Here is an 18,111-nt window from a genome sequence, read left to right as displayed (position 1 = left end):
GCCACCTTGGCACTGCCATGCTGGATGGGGCACTGTCAGGGTGCTAGGGTGGCAGTGCCAGGGTGCCTGGATGCCAGGATGGCGCTGCCAAGGGTCAGGGCCTGAGGGGGAGCCATGCCCATGCAAGGGATGAATGAGGGGGGGGGTGTCTGAAGTGTGGGGGGCTAAAGGGCGGCATGAAGGAGCATCATAAAAATTAGGGGTGTAAGGGTGGGGATCCTGAAGGGGGTGGGGCCCGAAAGGGGAGGTGGGGATGCCTGTAAAGGGGGCCCTCAGCGACCCCATGGAGGGTGTTCTCACTTGGGGGGGGGGGGGGGGTCCGTGGGGGTCCATGAGTGGCGGTTGTGGGGCACCCATTCAAAATGGTGGCCCTATCTCTGAGGAGCCAGGCTGGTCAGCGGGTTCAGCTCCCCAGTGATAAAAATAATTCTAAGTGTGTGCTGGACTGGGGAAAAATTCGGCAAGGCCTCAAAAAATGACTATGGGCGGAATCTAACGGCAGTGTTGTGCCTGGTGTGGATCTCTACGAGCCGGTTAGATTGTGGGAGAGACTGAAATTGGGATCCACGTTAGGCACGGTTTGGTTTATGATCTAACCAGCCCCGGCTGCCTTACCAGTGACACCCGCCCTGTTCTGCCCGCTGACACTGAGATGCACCGTTGTCAGGAGCGGGGCGGGGACTCTGAAGAGCTGGAGACTGCCATCATCTCCCTATTGGAAGGCTCCGGGTCGGCCTCGGGAACCCCCTCCTCCAGGACAATGCTCGTAGGACCCTGGGGGTCACCTTGCAATAGAGGTGCAGCTGGAGTGAGCTCCAGTGGCCCCTGAATCATTTGGCTCTTCCAGCCCTGGTGGCTCCGCATTATCTGCACCTTGGTGTCAGTGCCCTCGGCGATGCTGCTCTGTGACTGGGCGACGCTCTGGAGCTCCTCGGCAATGATCACCTGAGACTGGGACATGCTCTGCAGTGCCCCGGCAAGGGCCACTTGCATCTAGTGACTGGGACATGATGTCTAGGCCCTCAGCCATGGCAGTCACTAACTGGGCAATGTCTTGGACACCACCATTCATGATGTTGTCTTCGTGCTCCAGGCTTTCCAATGTGATCGCCACCCTAGCAGTGTTGGCCTCGGTGCCACACATTGTCATTGCCATCTCCAGCACGTGGAGCCTTTGAGACTCCTCTAATCAGCTATGGATCTGACAGAGTGTCACTGACACTCCCCTCGTTCCCTAGCATCTGCATCAGCTCCGGGATAACCATGTCCAGATGCTTGGCATCTGACTGAGACCCAATTGGGTCCTGGGATCCAGCAGATCTCCGACTGCTGTCTCCCTGGACATTCCTGCCTCCACCTGATGTGCATCAGCAACTGTGTGGTGCTCACTAGTGTCACCCACCGAGGTATGTGTCTCTGCGCTGGTGGAAGGTGTGGGTGATATCTTTGATGCCTCGATGGTGGCATCTCCAGAGCTCTCCTCCGAAGTGTTCCCTGAGAAGGCCGGGGTTGGGGAGACACCCAGGAAGGGCTGGCACCATCCGATGGCGATCCTGCAAGAGAATGTGCATGTGGTCAGTGAGAGGGAAGGATCATTTTGCCTGACATCCTGTGACCCCCAGTGTCCATTCCTCATAGGGGGTGAGGACTCTGATGTCCAGTACCCTGCTACCCACCTGGCCCCTTTCACGTCTGTTATGCGCCAACTTCTCCTGTGGGGACAAAGAGAGGGCATTGTGAGCAGCACGCTTCATGCATCGGTCGGGGGGAGTTTCTGTGGTGGGAGATAAGCATGAACATGGCTGCTGGGCATGAGTAGGTTGTGTGTTGGCAGGTGCCAAGGCACAGGCATGGTATTATTCAGCGGCGGCAGGGGTGGCTGCTTTGTGCGGTGCTAGCTGCCGGTCCATTACAGGGCTGGGAGGGAGCTCTGGTGGTGGCATGTGGGACTGGTTGGTGCCAGGGAGCTGATGCCAACTCACCCGTGCGGCCTGATGGAGGTCATTGAGCTTCTAACGGGCAGCACGTTAGCGCAGTGGCTAGCACAGTTGCGTCACAGCTCCAGGTCCCAGGTTCGATTCCCGGATTGGGTCTTGGGTCACTGTCTGTACGGAGTCTACGCGTCCTCCCTGTGTCTGTGTGGGTTTCCTCTGTGTGCTCCGGTTTCCTCCCATGGTTCAAAGATGTGCAGGCTAGGTGAATTGGCCACAATATATTGCCCTTAGTGTCCAAAAAGGTTAGGTGGGGTTACTGGGTTACGGGGATAAAGGGGATAGAGTGGAGGCGTGGGGTTAAGTAGGGTGCTCTTTCCGAGGTACAGTGCAGACTCGATGGCCTGAATGGCCTCTTTCTGCACTGTAAATTCTATGAAATTCTGTGTCATTGGACTGTGGTCCTTCTTGTGACACTCCCTGAGCTGATGGCCGCTGCCACTGCCACCCATGCGGCACTGGCTGAGCTGTGGCTGAATCTCCAACCCGCTCGGGGAAACAGGATGTCCTACCTCAACTCTGCTGCATCAAACAGTCGGGCCATTTGACATTGCCGAAATGTGGACTGGTCTGTGTGGTGGCTTGGCTGCAGGTTGTCTGGGGTTTGCTCAGAGGAAGCAGTTTATGTGCTGCTCTCCCTCGTTAGCGGGGTGCTGCCGGGCGCAGTCCAGGTGAATCAGTTGGCGGAACAGTCATTTCCCCCGTGAAGCCAGTGGGGGATCATTATCGGCCCAAATTTACCTTTTAATTCCGGTCGTGGTCTCGCTGGATCGGCCATCAGGAAGAACCCGGCAAGTCTCGCTCGCTTCTGCATTTAGTGCTTCTCCCGTTAGATTGCGCCCTAAGTGTGAGTCAATACCGGCGTGGATCTCACCCAAAACGCCGACGAGGAACACCTCGCCAAACCCGCCGAAAATGACACTTCATGAGGGGATGGTGTGCAAGTTTGCTGATGATACTCTCGAGGGGACCACAAAGTGGCTTCAAAACAGTATAGACAGGTTAAGTGAGCTTGCAAGAACATGGCAATGGAATATTACACGAGGAAGCGTAACGTTATTTACTTTAGAAGGAAAAGGTAAAAAAGTAAAGTATTTGTTAAACAGTGAGAGTCAGGGAAATGCTAGTATTCAGACAGAGCGGCACCCTTGTACATGAGTCACAAAGTTAATGTGCAGGTACACTAAGTAATTAAAAAAACAAACGTCTGTTAAACTTTAAGATTGGTGAGAGTATACTGTTTGCTTTGAGCGAGTGCAGCACAGATTTACGGAACTGATACATGGATGAGGGGTTTCTCATCGGAGTAGGGATTGAGTAGAATAGGCTAATACTCACTCGGTTTTCGAAGAATTGTATTGAATCATATAAATTTCTTAGGGGTCTTGATGGGGTAAATGCTGAGAAAATGTGCCCCATGGCTGGGGAGACAACAATTCAGTGTTACGGTCATAGCTGATTGTTGCAACTTGATGTAGGCTTTGCTGAAGGATGCTCCAGACTCTGAGATAGGTTCAATGCATTTATTGAGTGATTAACTATGCTCCTAAATGAGTTCAACACTCTGCTAATCTGACTCTAGTAACTCAGTCTACTCTGCTAACTATACAAGCTTGCTCTAGACCACGTGCTTGGGTGTGATGTTGCTGTTAATCAACCCTGTCTTGCTCTCTAGGTTTCTGCTGGTGGAAGAGGCAGAGCCTGTATGCCTTGTCCTTTTTTTAGTGGTCGTGTAGTGCCCCCTTGTTGTAATGCCCCCTCTGGGCGTCCTGACTACCCATTGGTTGTGTCCTGTTCTGATGACCCATTGGTTGCGTGTCTGCATATGACACCTTTTTTTTTAATACATACATGTGTATGTGCCTGTCTAATGTGGCAACGGGAGCTATGGCTGACAGTGTTATGAATGACTGGTATATACATTGGACAGAAATACTGTAAAAAAAAAAAACAACATCTATTCATAAGTCCAGTCTCTGGGGTTTCCGTCTGATCCTCGATGACCGCCGGAGAGGTGGCGGAGGGGATGCCGGTGTCTTGACAGGCGAGTGGGAGGCACGACTGGTGGACTTGTGGTTTGTGGTGTCTGGAGGTGGCACTTCAACAGGTGGAAGTGGAGGGGGAATTGGTTGTGGGTGTATGATTTTCCACAGTGCCCTTCGATTTCTGCGAACAATGGTGCTGTCAGACATTTTTAGCACATAGGATCTGGGCCTGGCGAACGATGACGCTGGGCAGACCACCCACCATCAGGTGTCTTGATCCTGACGGTGTCTGCTGGGGATAGCACGTCCAGATCAGTGGCATGTGCGTCATAGTTCTGTTTCTGACTTTTGCGCAGCTGTTGCATCTTTTGTAGTACCAGTAGGTGATCTGGGTTGGGCAGGTGTAGGGCTGGAAGTGTTGTTCGCTGGTCCCTGTTCATCAGCAGTTGAGCTGGTGACATGCCAGTTGATAAGGTAGTCCCCCGGTACGCTAGTAGTGCAAGGTATATGTCGGAGGCGGAGTCCGAGGCCTTGTGGATGAGTTGCTTGGTGATGTGCACCCCTCTTTCGACTTTGCCATTGGACTGCGGGTAGTGCGGACTGGAGGTGACGTGTCTGAACTTGTAGCTCTTAGCAAACGTGGACCATTCTCGACTGTGGAAACGCGGGCCATTGTCGCTCATGTCGGTATTCGGTATGCCATGCTGCAAGAATGTCTCTTTGCTCGCTTTGATGGCGGTCATTGAGGTGAAGTCGGACAGCTTCAGCACCTCCGGATAGTTCGAAAAGTAATCAATGAGTAGGGTGTAGTCGCGACCATTCGCGTGAAATAGGTCAATGCCGACCTTGGACCATGGAGAGGTTTCCAGCTCGTGTTGTTGGAGCGTCTCCTTGCTCTGTGCTGGTTGGAACCTCTGACAGGTTTCGCAGTCCAGGACCATGTCCGTGATGTCCTGGTTGATGACGAGCCAGTAGACGGCTTGTCGGGTCCTGCGTCTACACTTTTGTATGCCCAGGTGTCCCTCCTGAATCTGCCGCAGCACCATGCGCTGGAGACGCAGCGGGATCACTATTCTGTCCATCTTCAGCAGGATGCCATTGATCAGCGTTCTTGACGTTGTAGAATTGAGGGCATTGCCCTTTCAGCCACCCATTATTGAGGTTGTGGATGACTCGCTCCAACAGGGGGTCTTTGGCCGTCTCTTCTCTGATGAGAACGAGCTTTTCATCTGTTGCAGGGAGAGTGCTTGCACACAGTTGTACCTGCAATTCAATGTGCTGGATGATCTCCAGTGGCTCACTGGTTGAGGTGACGGAGCGGGACAATGCATCGGCGATGATGAGATCCTTGCCAGGCGTGTACACCAGTTTGAAATCGTACCTCCAGAGTTTGAGCAAAATCCTCTGCAATCGGTGCGTCATGTCGTTCAGGTCCTTTTGGATGACCAGAGGTCTGTGAACCGTCTCAATGGTAAATGTCGGCAGGCCGTAGACATAGTCATGGAATTTGAGGATGCCGGTGAGAAGACCTAAACACTCCTTTTCAATCTGCGCGTACCTGGTCTCAGTCAGTGTCATTGTCCAGGAAGTGTATGCTACTGGGACCCATGATGATGTGTCGTTTCTTGTAGCAGCACCGCCCCAATGCCATCCTGACTCGCATCGGTCGAGATCTTAGTTTCGCGATCTGGGTCAAAGAATGCAAGGATGGGTGCAGTGGTAAGCTTGGCCTTCAGCTCCAACCACTCTGGTGTTCCGTCTTCCACTTGAAGGTGGTTGATTTCTTGATCAGTTTTCTGATGGCCGTTGTGTGTGTGGCCAAATTCGGGATGAATTTGCCTCGGAAGTTTACCACTCCAAGGAAGCACAGTACTGCTTTCTTGTCCTCAGGGACTTTCATTGCCTCGATGGCTTTTATTTTGTCCTTGCCGGGCGTGCACCGTGTTTCGTATCTGATCACATCAGAAACTTCAGCGTGGATGTCCCAAAACAGCACTTGGCGTTGTTTAGTTTGAGGTCATGTTCATGTATGTGTTGGAATACCCTCTTTGGTCGCGACACATGTCCCTCCGAAGTTGAAGACCTGGGGCGAAATTCTCCGGAAATGGCGCGATGTCCGCCGACTGGCGCCCAAAACGGCGCAAATCAGTCGGGCATCGCGTCGCCCCAAAGGTGCGGAATGCTCCGCATCTTGGGGGGCCGAGCCCCAACCTTAAGGGGCTAGGCCCGCGCCTGACGAATTTCCGCCCCGCCAGCTGGCGGAAAAGGCCTTTGGTGCCCCGCCAGTTGGCGCAGAATGACATCTCCGGGCGGCGCATGTGCGGGAGCGTCAGCGGCCGCTGACGGCATTCCCGCGCATGCGCAGTGGAGGGAGTCTCTTCCGCCTCCGCCATGGTGGAGACCGTGGCGAAGGCGGAAGGGAAAGAGTGCCCCCACGGCACAGGCCCGCCTGCGGATCGGTGGGCCCTGATCGTGGGCCAGGCCACCGGGGGGGCACCCCCCGGGGCCTGATGGCCCCGCGCCCCCCCCCCCCCCCCAGGACCCCGGAGCCCGCCCGCGCTGCCTTGTCCCGCCGGTAAGGTAGGTGGTTTAATCTACGCCGGCAGGACAGGCATTTTGGCGGCGGGACTTCAGCCCATCTGGGCCGGAGAATCGCGGGGGGGGGGGGCCCCGCCAACCGGCGAGGCGCGATTCCCACCCCCGCCGAATATCCGGCAACCGGCGGGGGCGGGATTCACGCCACCCCCCCCCCCCCGGCGATTCTCCGACCCGGCGGGGGGTCGGAGAATCTTGCCCCAGATTATGATATCGTCAACGTAGACACAAATTCCTTCTATTCCTTCCATCATCTGTTCCATGATGCGATGGAATATCTCTGATGCCGAGATGATGCCAAATGGCATTCGGTTGTAGCAGAATCAGCCAAAAGGCGTGTTGAAGGTGCAGAGCCTTCTGCTGGACTCTTCAAGTTGGATTTGCCAAAATCCTTGGGATGCGTCCAATTTTGTGAAGAAGCACGCGTGTGCCATCTCACTCGTGATTTCTTCCCTCTTCGGGATGGGGTAATGTTCCCGCATAATGTTTATGTTTAGATCCTTGGGATCGATGCAGATGCGTAGGTTCCCCGAAGGCTTCTTTACCAACACCATCGAGCTGACCCAGTCGGTTGGTTCAGTGACCTTGGAGATGATGCCTTTCTTTTGTAGGCTTGTGAGCTCTGCTTTCAGTCGCTCCCTCAGTGGAGCAGGGATTCTGCGTGATGCGTGGACCACTGGTTTGGCGTCAGGCCGCAGTAGAATCTTGTACTCGTACGGAAGTGTGCCCATCTCGCTGAAGACATCTGGGTACTGGGTCAGGATGTCGTTGATGCCGGCCTGAAGATCCGGATGAGACGCCGTCATGGTGTAGACCCTTCGGATGAGGTTCAGTTGCTTGCAGGCGTGCGCACCTAGCAGGGACGCCCTGTGTGGTTGGACAATCTCGAATCTCAGGCTTGTCTGTATGCGTCGGTTCGACAATGTCAGATGGCAGGACCCCAGTGCCGTAATTGCGATGCCATTGTAGTCCTGGTGTTTGCAGGCAGCTGGAAGGATTTTGGGAGCCTTCTTGATTCTCGTGAAGCCCAACTGCGAGATCAGGTTGGCGGAGGCACCTGTGTCTAGTTTGAACTGGATGGGGCATTGGTTGACATCCATCACTGCGTTCCATTCATCCTCGGAATCCACGGCAAGGATTGACCGGACTTGCGATGTGCCCGGTGTGGCGTATTCGCACTTCGTGGTGATGCCTATTCGGTATGTGTTATCCAGGTAGTCATCATCTGGGTCTGGAGCACTACCTTGATCAGAGTCATGCGTTCGGTGTTGCACACTTCTGATGCGATCCTGCCTGAATTGTGGTCGCTGACTCCTGACTTGTGGTGCAGATCTGCACAGGGCTGCAAAGTGGTTAAGTTTCCCACGGTGTAAAAAGCGTTTGCCTCTTGCAAGGCATTTTTTTCTGAAGTGGGCGGTGCCACAATTTGCACAGGTCATGAGGTTGGCGTCCTGACGCTCAGTGCATCGTTGCGCATGCGTGGTGCGGTTCTCGACCGTTTGCACCTGCGCAGTGCGATTCTCGGCCGCTTCGTATTCCCGGTCGTATTGCGCATGCGCCGGGCCCCTGGAAGAGCGTGCAAAATGACTGCAGTCGGAGATGTGGAGGCACCGCATCCGGGAGATGGCCTGAACACTCTCCACCTCGTGGGAGGTTTGTTTTTCATTCTCAGCATTTTTGTATTGTGAGTAGCGATTTTTTGAATGCTCATTCACAGTGCACGTTTCAATAGCGACTTTTAAAGTCATGTGCTTGATTTTCAGCAATTGCTCTCGCAGAGGATCAGAGTGGACTCCAAAAACAATTTGGTCTCTGATCATGGAGTCAGTTATGTCACCGAAGTTGCAGGATTGCGCTAGCAGTCTAAGGTTAGTTAGATAACTTTTGAAGGATTCATCTTTACCTTGCATCCTCTGCTTAAAGATGTAGCGCTCAAACATTTTGTTTGTGTCCACCTCGCAGTCATAGATTATCATAGAATTTACAATGCAGAAGGAGGCCATTCAGCCCATCGAGTCTGCACCGACTCTTGGAAAGAGCACCCTACCCAAGGTCCACACCGCCACCCTATCCCCATAACCCAGTAACCCCACCCAACACTAAGGGCAATTTTGGACACTAAGGGCAATTTATCATGGCCAATCCACCTAACCCGCACATCTTTGGACTGTGGGAGGAAACCGGAGCACCCGGAGAAAACCCACGCACACACGGGGAGGATGTGCAGACTCCGCACAGACAGTGACCCAAGCCAGAATCGAACCTGGGACCCTGGAGCTGTGAAGCAATTGTGCTATCCACAATGCTACCGTGCTGCCCTTAAGAACAAATTAATCTCCACTATATAATTCTACCGTAATCCATGCACCTATCCAACAGCTGCTCGAAGGTCCCTAATGTTTCCGACTCAACTACTTCCACAGGCAGTGCATTCCATGCCCTGTGCTAAACCAGTCCTTAACCAGCCCTGTACAAGCTTGCTCTCGACCACGTGCTAGGGTGTGATGTTGCTGTTAATCAACCCTGTCTTGCTCTCTACGTTTCTGCCGGTGGAAGAGGCAGAGCCTGTGTGCCTTGTCCTTTTTATAGTGGTCGTGTAGTGCCCCCTTGTAGTATTGCCACCTCTGGGTGTCCTGATTACCCATTGGTTGTGTCCTGTTCTGATGACCCATTGGTTGCATGTCTGCATATCATGACACTGATGGTAGTACTAGACCAGTTCGATCACAGAGTGAAACCTGTCGTGATAGACCCTGGGCGAGATTCTCCGTTTACTGACGCCGATTTTGTAATCTTTGTCTTTCATTCAGAGCCTATTTCTCTGCTCCTCTCCTTCAACTTTATTTTTTGGGATCTATTTCTGATCCCTGTCTCGTTCCCTGCCTGGGACTTTCTGAAAGGACCTCCCTCAGTCACACTCCCCGTGTCCTGCTCCCTGCGACACCTTCTCTGGAATAACTCTCTGGTTCGGATAACCTGACCCGCAGTTGCTGGCTATGCACAGCCAACCATTTCCTGGTTGGTGCATGTGCTGGTGGTCAGAGGCCCACTGGGAACAGGAGATCTCAGCCTCTGACCATAAATTAAAGTAAGCATTTGCATTTTGTAATACTCACAGTCTCAGAATAAGGGATCAATCACTTTGGACTGAGATTAGGAGAGATTTCTTCACTCAAAGGTCTGTATAACTTTGGAATTCTCCATCCCAAAGAGGTATCAATGCTCAGCACTTAAGCATAGTCAAGAGAGAGGTCAATAGATTTTGGGTGCTAAGGGAAGTAAAAGATATGGGGATAGAGTTGCAAGGTGAAGTTGAGATTGAAAGCAACCATAATTGTATTGAATGGTGCAGCAGGCTTCAGCGGCCAAATGGCTTTTTCCTGCTTCTACCTCTCATATTTTTATGAACCTTTAATCTCTATCTATGTATTGATGAGTGCCCAGTAAATTGGTGTTTCAAATATGCCCAATTCGGAATACCTTGAAAGTGCGACTTAGCCTGAAGTAGACAAAACTATCAATATTTTACATCATACTCTCTTCACATTGGGAGGTTTACCAGGATTGTGTCAATAAGATTCGATATAATGGGGAGTGAATGAGAAGGGGTTTGACCCAGTGGGATTGTATACACTGGGAGTGAACCGGAAGGGGTTTTATCCATTGAGATTCCAAACAGTGGGACTGAATGGGAAGGGGTTTGATCCATTTGGATTCTAAACAATGGGAGTTTGTGGAAAGGAGTTTGTTCCATTGGAACTCTATACAATGGGAGTGAATTATAAGGAGTTTGATCCATTGAGATTGTGTACAATGGGAGTTTATGGGAAGGAGTTTGTTCCATTGGGATTGTGTGTGATGCGAGTCAATGGGAAAGTGTTTGGTCCATTGGGATCCTGTACATATGGAGCGAATAGGAAGGGGTTTAGAACATTAGGATTGAGTACTGTGGGAACGAATGGGAATGGGTTTGATCCATTGGGATCCTGTACATTGGGAGTGAACTGGAAGTGGTTTGATCCATTGGGATTGTGTATGATGCAAGTGAAAGGGAAGTAATTTGTTCCACTAGAATTGTTAACGATGAAATTAGGAAGATTCTGGGCGGGAGTGTTCGCGGTCTTAGCCAGGACAGTGGAGAAGGAGGTGGACCCGGACCCTTTAATGGCGATATTTGGGGTCACAGAGAAGCCGGAGCTCATGGAGAGGAGGAAGGCCGATGTCATGGCCTTCGCCTCTCTGCATGGCGACGGATTTTGCTAGAGTGCCGGTCGGCATCGTCACCGGGGGTAGCAGCATGGTTGGGTGACCTGTACGACTTCCTGCGGTTAGAGAAGATAAAGTATGAGTTAAGGGGCTCAGCAGGGGAGTTTGAGAAAAGGTGGGGGATGTTTGTGACCGTGTTTGAGGAGCTGTTCGTCGTGGGGGAGGGAGGTGAAAAAGGAGGAAAATCTGTACAAACTGTATGGTTGATTGTTGGGAAGAATGTTTCCCGGGGTGTTTATTTGCTGTAACTACTTTGATACAAGTTTGAATAAAATGCATTTAAAATATAATTTGTTAATGATGGGAGTGAATGGGAAAGTGTTTGATCCATTGAGATTGTGTATGATGGGAGTGAATGCGAAGGATTTTTGTTCCGTTGGGATTGTGTACAGTGGGAGTGAATGGGAAGGGGTTTGATCCATTGGAATTGTGTACAATGGGAATGAATGGAAAGGGGTTTGGTCCATTGGGATCCTGTACATAGCAAAGAGTTTGGTCTGTTTGAAGCTTTTGAAAATTAGAATCAGGCTTCCTGGAGTTAACCATTATGAAGCTGAGTCTTACTGTAAACAAACTGGAACTGGCCCTTCACCATGTCCTGCCCGGTCTCTATTTGGATAGGAAATATTTGGCAGCTTCTGAAATCCTGTTGTCTGCTTTTGCCAAAACTTACAGTAAGTGAATGTGCCAAATGGCTGAACTTGAATGACTGGAGTAATTGAAATAACGATGGAAACTCCTGACAAATGTCACAACTTGATGAGCTTCATATGTTTAAGTTTCTCTCGGTGTAACAAAGCTTCAGTTTCTTGCTGCCCGGCTTGTGGAACCATGCCGGATGGAAACTCTGGGAGCAAATGTTGAACATATTAAATCAGCATTCCTCTGACTTGAGCCTACTTTGCTGGGCATAGAGCACAGCATTTGTGTAGAACACAGCGTTTGCTTTTTAAAAAAACGCATTTTATTGATACAAGTTTGAATAAAATGCGATTTAAAAAAAACCCACAGCATTTGCATGGAACACAGCATTTGCATAGAATGCAATATTTGCATACCTCACAACATTTGCATCGAATGCTAAATTTGCATAGAACACACCATTTGCATATCACACAATATTTGCATAGAACACAATATTTGCATAGGATGCAACATTTGCAGAGAACACAAGATTTGCATGGAACACAATTTGTATAGGACACAACATTTGTATAGAACACAGCATTTACGTAGAACACAACATTTCCATAGAATGCAAAATTTGATTTGGACACAGAATGCAAAATTTGCATAGGATGCAATATTTGCATACCACACAACCTTTGCATAGAATGCTAAATTTGCATAGGACACATCATTTGCATATCACATACCATTTGCATAGGATGCAACATTTGCAGAGAACACAGGATTTACATAGAACACAATTTGTATAGGACGCAGCATTTGCATAGATCAAAACATTTGCACGGGACAGAAAATTTGATTAGGATGCAGTATTTGCATATCAGAGAGCATTTGCATAGAACACAGTATTTGCATATCACTCAGCACTTGCACATCACACTGCATTTGTATAGAACACAACATTGCATAGAACACCATATTTGCATATCAATGCATTTGCATATAAAACCACATTTACATAGAACACACTATTTGCAAAGGACACTATATTTGCATAGGACACCGCATTTGCATAGAACACTTCATTTGCATGGGATGCAACATTGGCCCATCACAAATTATTTGCATCGAACACAATACCTGCAGACATGTGCAACCACACCCCATTCTCTATGTTTGATGCTTTAATCCCCAGTAAAATTATTGCCCTCTTGCCTCCTGACCATCCCCCATGGCACAGCTCACATTGGCATTCCCTTAAATCCAAGGACACAGACTTGAATGGACATGGCTGTTTTAGTCATCCATTGCCACTAAAAGCATTATTGAGTCCTGCATTACTGTCTGCTAAAACTGCTCACTATTCCAGGAACTTGCTGGAATATCAAGATAACACCCAGCTACTTTCCTGCAAACCGATTTCTGAAATCTTTCCCCCCCTGCAGCCCCCACCCCCCCTTTCCCCCTCACCCAACAGCTCATTGCTAGGTGCCAATTTTGGCAAATGGACTATTCTTGGAAGGTTGTAGCATTGGAGCAGAGTACAAAGATAGAGAGGCAAGAATTTGAACACGCCAATCAGAATTCCATATTTGTGATGATTGGGACAAGAAACCCATGTAGATCAGCAAGTATGGAGTAATAGGTAAAAAGGACTAAATACAAGTTGGGATACAGGCGACAGACTTGTGGATGAACTCAAGCTTACACAGGGTGCAAGCTGGGAGGGCATTTGAGAAAGTATTAAAATAGTCTAGTCTAAATCTAACAAAGGCACGGATAAGAGTTTCAGTGGTCTATAAAATAATGAGGGGCATAGATAAGGTAGATAGTCAACATCTTTTCCCAAAGGTAGGGGAGTCTAAAACTAGAGGGCATAGGTTTAAGGTGAGAGGGGAGAGATTCAGAAGGGCCCAGAGGGGCAATTTCTTCACTCAGAGGGTAGTGAGTGTCTGGAATGGGCTGCCAGAGGTAGTAGTAGAAGCGGGTACAATTGTGTCTTTCAAAAAGCATTTAGATGGTTACATGGGTAAGATGGGTATAGAGGGTTATGGGCCAAGTGCGGGAAACTGGGACTAGCTTAATGGTAAAAAACTGGGCGGCATGGACTGGTTGGGCCGAAGGGCCTGTTTCCATGCTGTAAACTTCTATGATTCTATGAGCTAAGGCACGGGGGCAAGACCAAGAACAGAGCCTTGGGGAACCGTGAGGTAACGGCACTGGGGTGCAATGACAGGCCGCTACTGGAGAGGCTCTAGCAATGCTCAGATAGCCCTCAATGCCAACAAAACTAAAGAGCTGGTCATTGACTTCAGGAAGTAAAGTACACACCCCTGTCAGCATCAACAGGGCCGAGGTGGAGATGATTAGCAGCTTCAAATTCCATGGGGTACACCACCAAAAATCTATCCTGGTCCACCCACGTCGACGCTACCATCAAGAAAGCACAACAGCGCCTATACTTCTCCAGAAATTCAGCATGTCCACATTAACTCTGACCAACTTTTACAGATGCACCATAGAAAGCATCCTATCTGGCTGCATCACAGCCTGGTATGGCAACTGCTTGGCCCAGGACCGCAAGAAACTTCAGAGAATCGTGAACACAGCCCAGTCCATCACACAAACCCGCCTCCCATTCATTGACTCCATCTACACCTCCCGCTGCCTGGGACCCCTCCCACCCGGCTTACTCGCTCTTCCAACTTCTTCCATCGGGCAGGAGATACAAAAGTCTGAGAACACACACGAACAGATTCAAGAACAGACTCAAAAACAGCTTCTTCCCTGCTGTTACCAGACTCCTAAACGACCCTCTTATGGACTGACCTCATTAACACTACACCACTGTATGCTTCACCCGATGCCGGTGTTTATGTAGTTACATTGTGTCCCTTGTGTTGCCCTATCAAGTATTTTATTTTTATTTTATTTTCATGTACTTAATGATCTGTTGAGCTGCTCGCAGAAAAATACTTTTCACTGTACCTCGGTACACGTGACAATAAACAAATCCAAAAAGAAAGGAACCAAGTGAAGCAAATTCCATTGGAAGAAAAGTCGACCATGTCAAAAGCTGCAGACAATTCCAGACGAGGAGGGAGAGTGCAGTATTGTCAAAAGACAAATACACATCCACAGTCGCGTGCTTGTGGAACACACACAATACCCACCTCTGCCCCACTAGGTCACCAACCTCTCCGGATACGTCATGTAGAATTAAGGGTCATGGAGCAACGAGTCCATACTGATGTTTATACTTCACACCAGCCTGCTCGCACCCTATTATAAATCAGCTGATCACACATACCTTTCTCTCTCACCTGTTTATCTAGCTTCCCCTTAAAAGCTTCTCCACTATTTGGCTCGAGGGATGGAATGGCCTACTGCGGTTCCTATTTATTGGTGCCGTTCTTTTATTTTTGGCCACCATTTTAAAACTTTGCTGTTACCTGGGTTATTTATTTTATTCGTTCATGGAATGTGGGCATTGCTGGAGACACATGTTGGCCAAACTAGGTAAGGATGGCAGATTAATGAACCAGATGGGTTTTTACAGATAGTTTCATGATTTCCATTACTGAGACTAGTTTCAATTCTCAATTTCTTAAACGATTTAAATTTCACCAGCCGCCATGGTGGGATTTGAACCCGTGTCCCAGGGTATTAGCCTGGGCTTCCAGATTACTAGCTCAGTGACATTACAATTATGCCGCCATAAAATGAAAATGAAAATCGCTTATTGTCACAAGTAGGCTTCAAATGAAGTTACTGTGAAAAACCCCTAGTCGCCACATTCCGGCACCTGTTCGGGGAGGCTGGTACGGGAATTGAACCGTGCTGCTGGCCTGCCTTGGTCTGCTTTCAAAGCCAGCAATTTAGCCCTGTGCTAAACCAACCCCAACCTGGGAGCTGGTTTCCATCTCCCGATCTTTGGGCTAGATAGCTCCCAGGTGGGCGGGAAAGAATTCCTTCTTGGGTGAGGAAATCCATGTTGGGCCCCTGTCCTTACCCCCATCAACAGGAGATGGAGGAGGATAATGAGTCGGAATCAGATAGAACGTGATAAAGAAGGAAATGTAGGAAAGTGAAGGGATTGTTGACAGCAACATGTAACGAGCCTCAACTGGAAATGTTCCCAAAGTTATTTTTCTCGGCCCCTTTTGAGAGTTTCTGATACAAAGTGTTCTGGCGAGTTGAAACTGGCTGCATTGATGTGAAGCAAAACTCACACATAATGCCAGCACGTTTCCTTTTGTTTATTCTTTATTGTTTGTATTCTACATTTAGCTGAGTGCTGATCCAAGCAAAATTTTCCAAGTGAGAGCTATTCCAAGGATGGTGTTGAATTACAGCCTCTTGTGAACCAGTCTCTTCAAGTCATTCAATCAGTTTTAGCTTTGCATTAATCTGTGGATGTTCTAAACTTGTGCCTTTGTATTAGGAGACATGTTGACAGCTTTTTATAAACTGCTGACCTTTAAACTCAGCGCAGAAATCTTTAGAAGTTACGATTATTCCTGCATTCTTGTTCAACATTCTGTCCTCTTCTCATCCCTTGACATCATCATCAACATCCTGGGGGTTATCATTGACCAGAAGCTGAACTGGACCCAGCCGCCATATAAATATTGTGGCTACAAGAGCAGGTCAGAGGCCTGGAATCCGGCAGTGAGTAACTCACCTCCTGACTCCCCAAAGCCATCTACAAGGCACAAGTCAGGAGCGTGATGACATACTCTCCACTTGCCTGGATGAGTGCAGTTCCAACAATACTCAAGAAGCTCGACAGCATCTAGGATAAAGCAGCCCACTTGACTGACACCTGCTCCATGAATATTCAAACTCTCCACCACCGTCAAACAGTGGATATGTACCAGACATATGTACCATCGACAAGATGCACTGCAGTAATTCACCAAGGCTCCTTAGACAGCACCTTCCAAACCCAAGACCACTACCATCTCGAAGGACAAGAGCAGCAGATACCTGGGAACCCCACCACCTGGCGGTTCCCCCCCACCCCTCCCCAAGTCATTCACCACCCTGACTTGGAAATAAATCACCGTTCCTTCAATGTCATTGGGTCAAAATCCTGGAACTCCCTCTCTAACAGCACTGTGGGTGTACCTACACCACATGGACTGCAGAGGTTCATAAATGCTGGCCTAGGCAACAACACTAGCTTTACAAGAATGAATCTTTTTAAAGAACCCATTCTCTACAATAAGTTTGTTGCTACTTTTCCAGCTTCTGCTCTCAAAGATTCCCATGTAGTACTTTTCTCTTTTGTGCTCTCTCATCGGGAAGTTCACTTTGCCCACACTTGTTTTGATTAAAACTTGACATGTGCTATACCATGTGATCAAATGCGGCAATTGAGCGGTCCAAAGCCTCCAGCTGTGGTATGAATCAGCAAATTGCGCTGGAATTTGCTGAGAATCCCATTAGAATCAGCAGAATGTATAAACCGGCTTAAAGAAATGGGAATCAGCGTAAACACCAAATAGCCTTCTTTCAGCTTGTATTCGTGCATGAAGTTTAAAGATTGAAGGCATCAATACATCACTACAAAATCCATTCAAAAAGATTTTAAAAAACACTGAGGAGAAATTAATTTTAATAAAAAGAAATATGGCCTTGGGGCCTTGCAGTGTTCAAGAGGATTTGTAAATTCTAAACTCATCACGACTAATCATGAATTCTGGAAAATCATGGGAGCTAGCTCGGGAGCTTTGTTAATGAGCAGCAGAGGGTTTCCGGGGACACTGCAGAATCATGGGGCAATAGCGTGGTATCCCGGGGGGGGGAGAGAAATTATCTGTATCGGAAGCGGAACTGCAGGTGGAGCCACTAGCTACCCGCAGGAGGTACTGTCGCTACCCTGGGATTGGGCAGAGAGGGGCTCTCCCTAACCCGGGATTGGGCAGAGAGGGGATGTCTCTAACCCGGGATTGGGCAGAGAGGGGATGTCTGTAACCCGGGATTGGGCAGAGAGGGGATGTCTCTAACCCGGGATTGGGCAGGGAGGGGATGTCTCTAACCCGGGATTGGGCAGAGAGGGGATGTCTCTAACCCGGGATTGGGCAGAGAGGGGATGTCTCTATACCGGGATTGGGCAGAGAGGGGATGTCTCTAACCCGGGATTGGGCAGAGAGGGGATGTCTCTAACCCGGGATTGGGCAGGGAGGGGATGTCTCTAAGAGAAGTGAAGCTATTAAACCCCAGATTTGCTGTGGAACGGGGCAGACTCATAACCTTGAGGGCCTGCATTCGCTTTAAAGGGAACCCAAACCCTCCTGGGAATCACGCCACAGATACCTATCGTGAAAAAGCACAGCCTTCTGGCGCTCACTGTGTAATTGTAATCATAATATCACAGTCGGATATTCTGCTCTAGCCTTCCTTAAGTAACCTCAGCAAGATTTCCTGTTTGTTTGAACTAATCCTTATAAAACATAAAATTAATCGGTCACATTCTTCATCAGAGGTAATCGGACCTCGACACATCGCTCTCGGTAAATTGTTCGAGAGAGCAGTGGTGGTAATTCTTGGCACATGTTTCTGTCTGGTTGCAATCCTCTCAGGAATGTGGACAAATGTGTAGAGAGCTGTCGGAGGATTCGGATAGACTGGCTGTTTTG

General features: G+C 49.2%; 1 protein-coding gene across 6 annotated transcripts in view; it reads left to right on the top strand.

Annotated features, from left to right (window-relative positions):
• col16a1 (collagen, type XVI, alpha 1) overlaps positions 1–18,111 on the top strand; it is a 779,331-nt gene that overhangs the window by 325,740 nt on the left and 435,480 nt on the right. The gene's annotated exons all lie outside the window — the stretch shown is intronic.

Source organism: Scyliorhinus torazame, chromosome 1, assembly GCF_047496885.1.
Source record: "Scyliorhinus torazame isolate Kashiwa2021f chromosome 1, sScyTor2.1, whole genome shotgun sequence".
NCBI classification, from domain to species: domain Eukaryota; kingdom Metazoa; phylum Chordata; class Chondrichthyes; order Carcharhiniformes; family Scyliorhinidae; genus Scyliorhinus; species Scyliorhinus torazame.
This window is presented reverse-complemented; position numbering and strand designations above follow the sequence as displayed.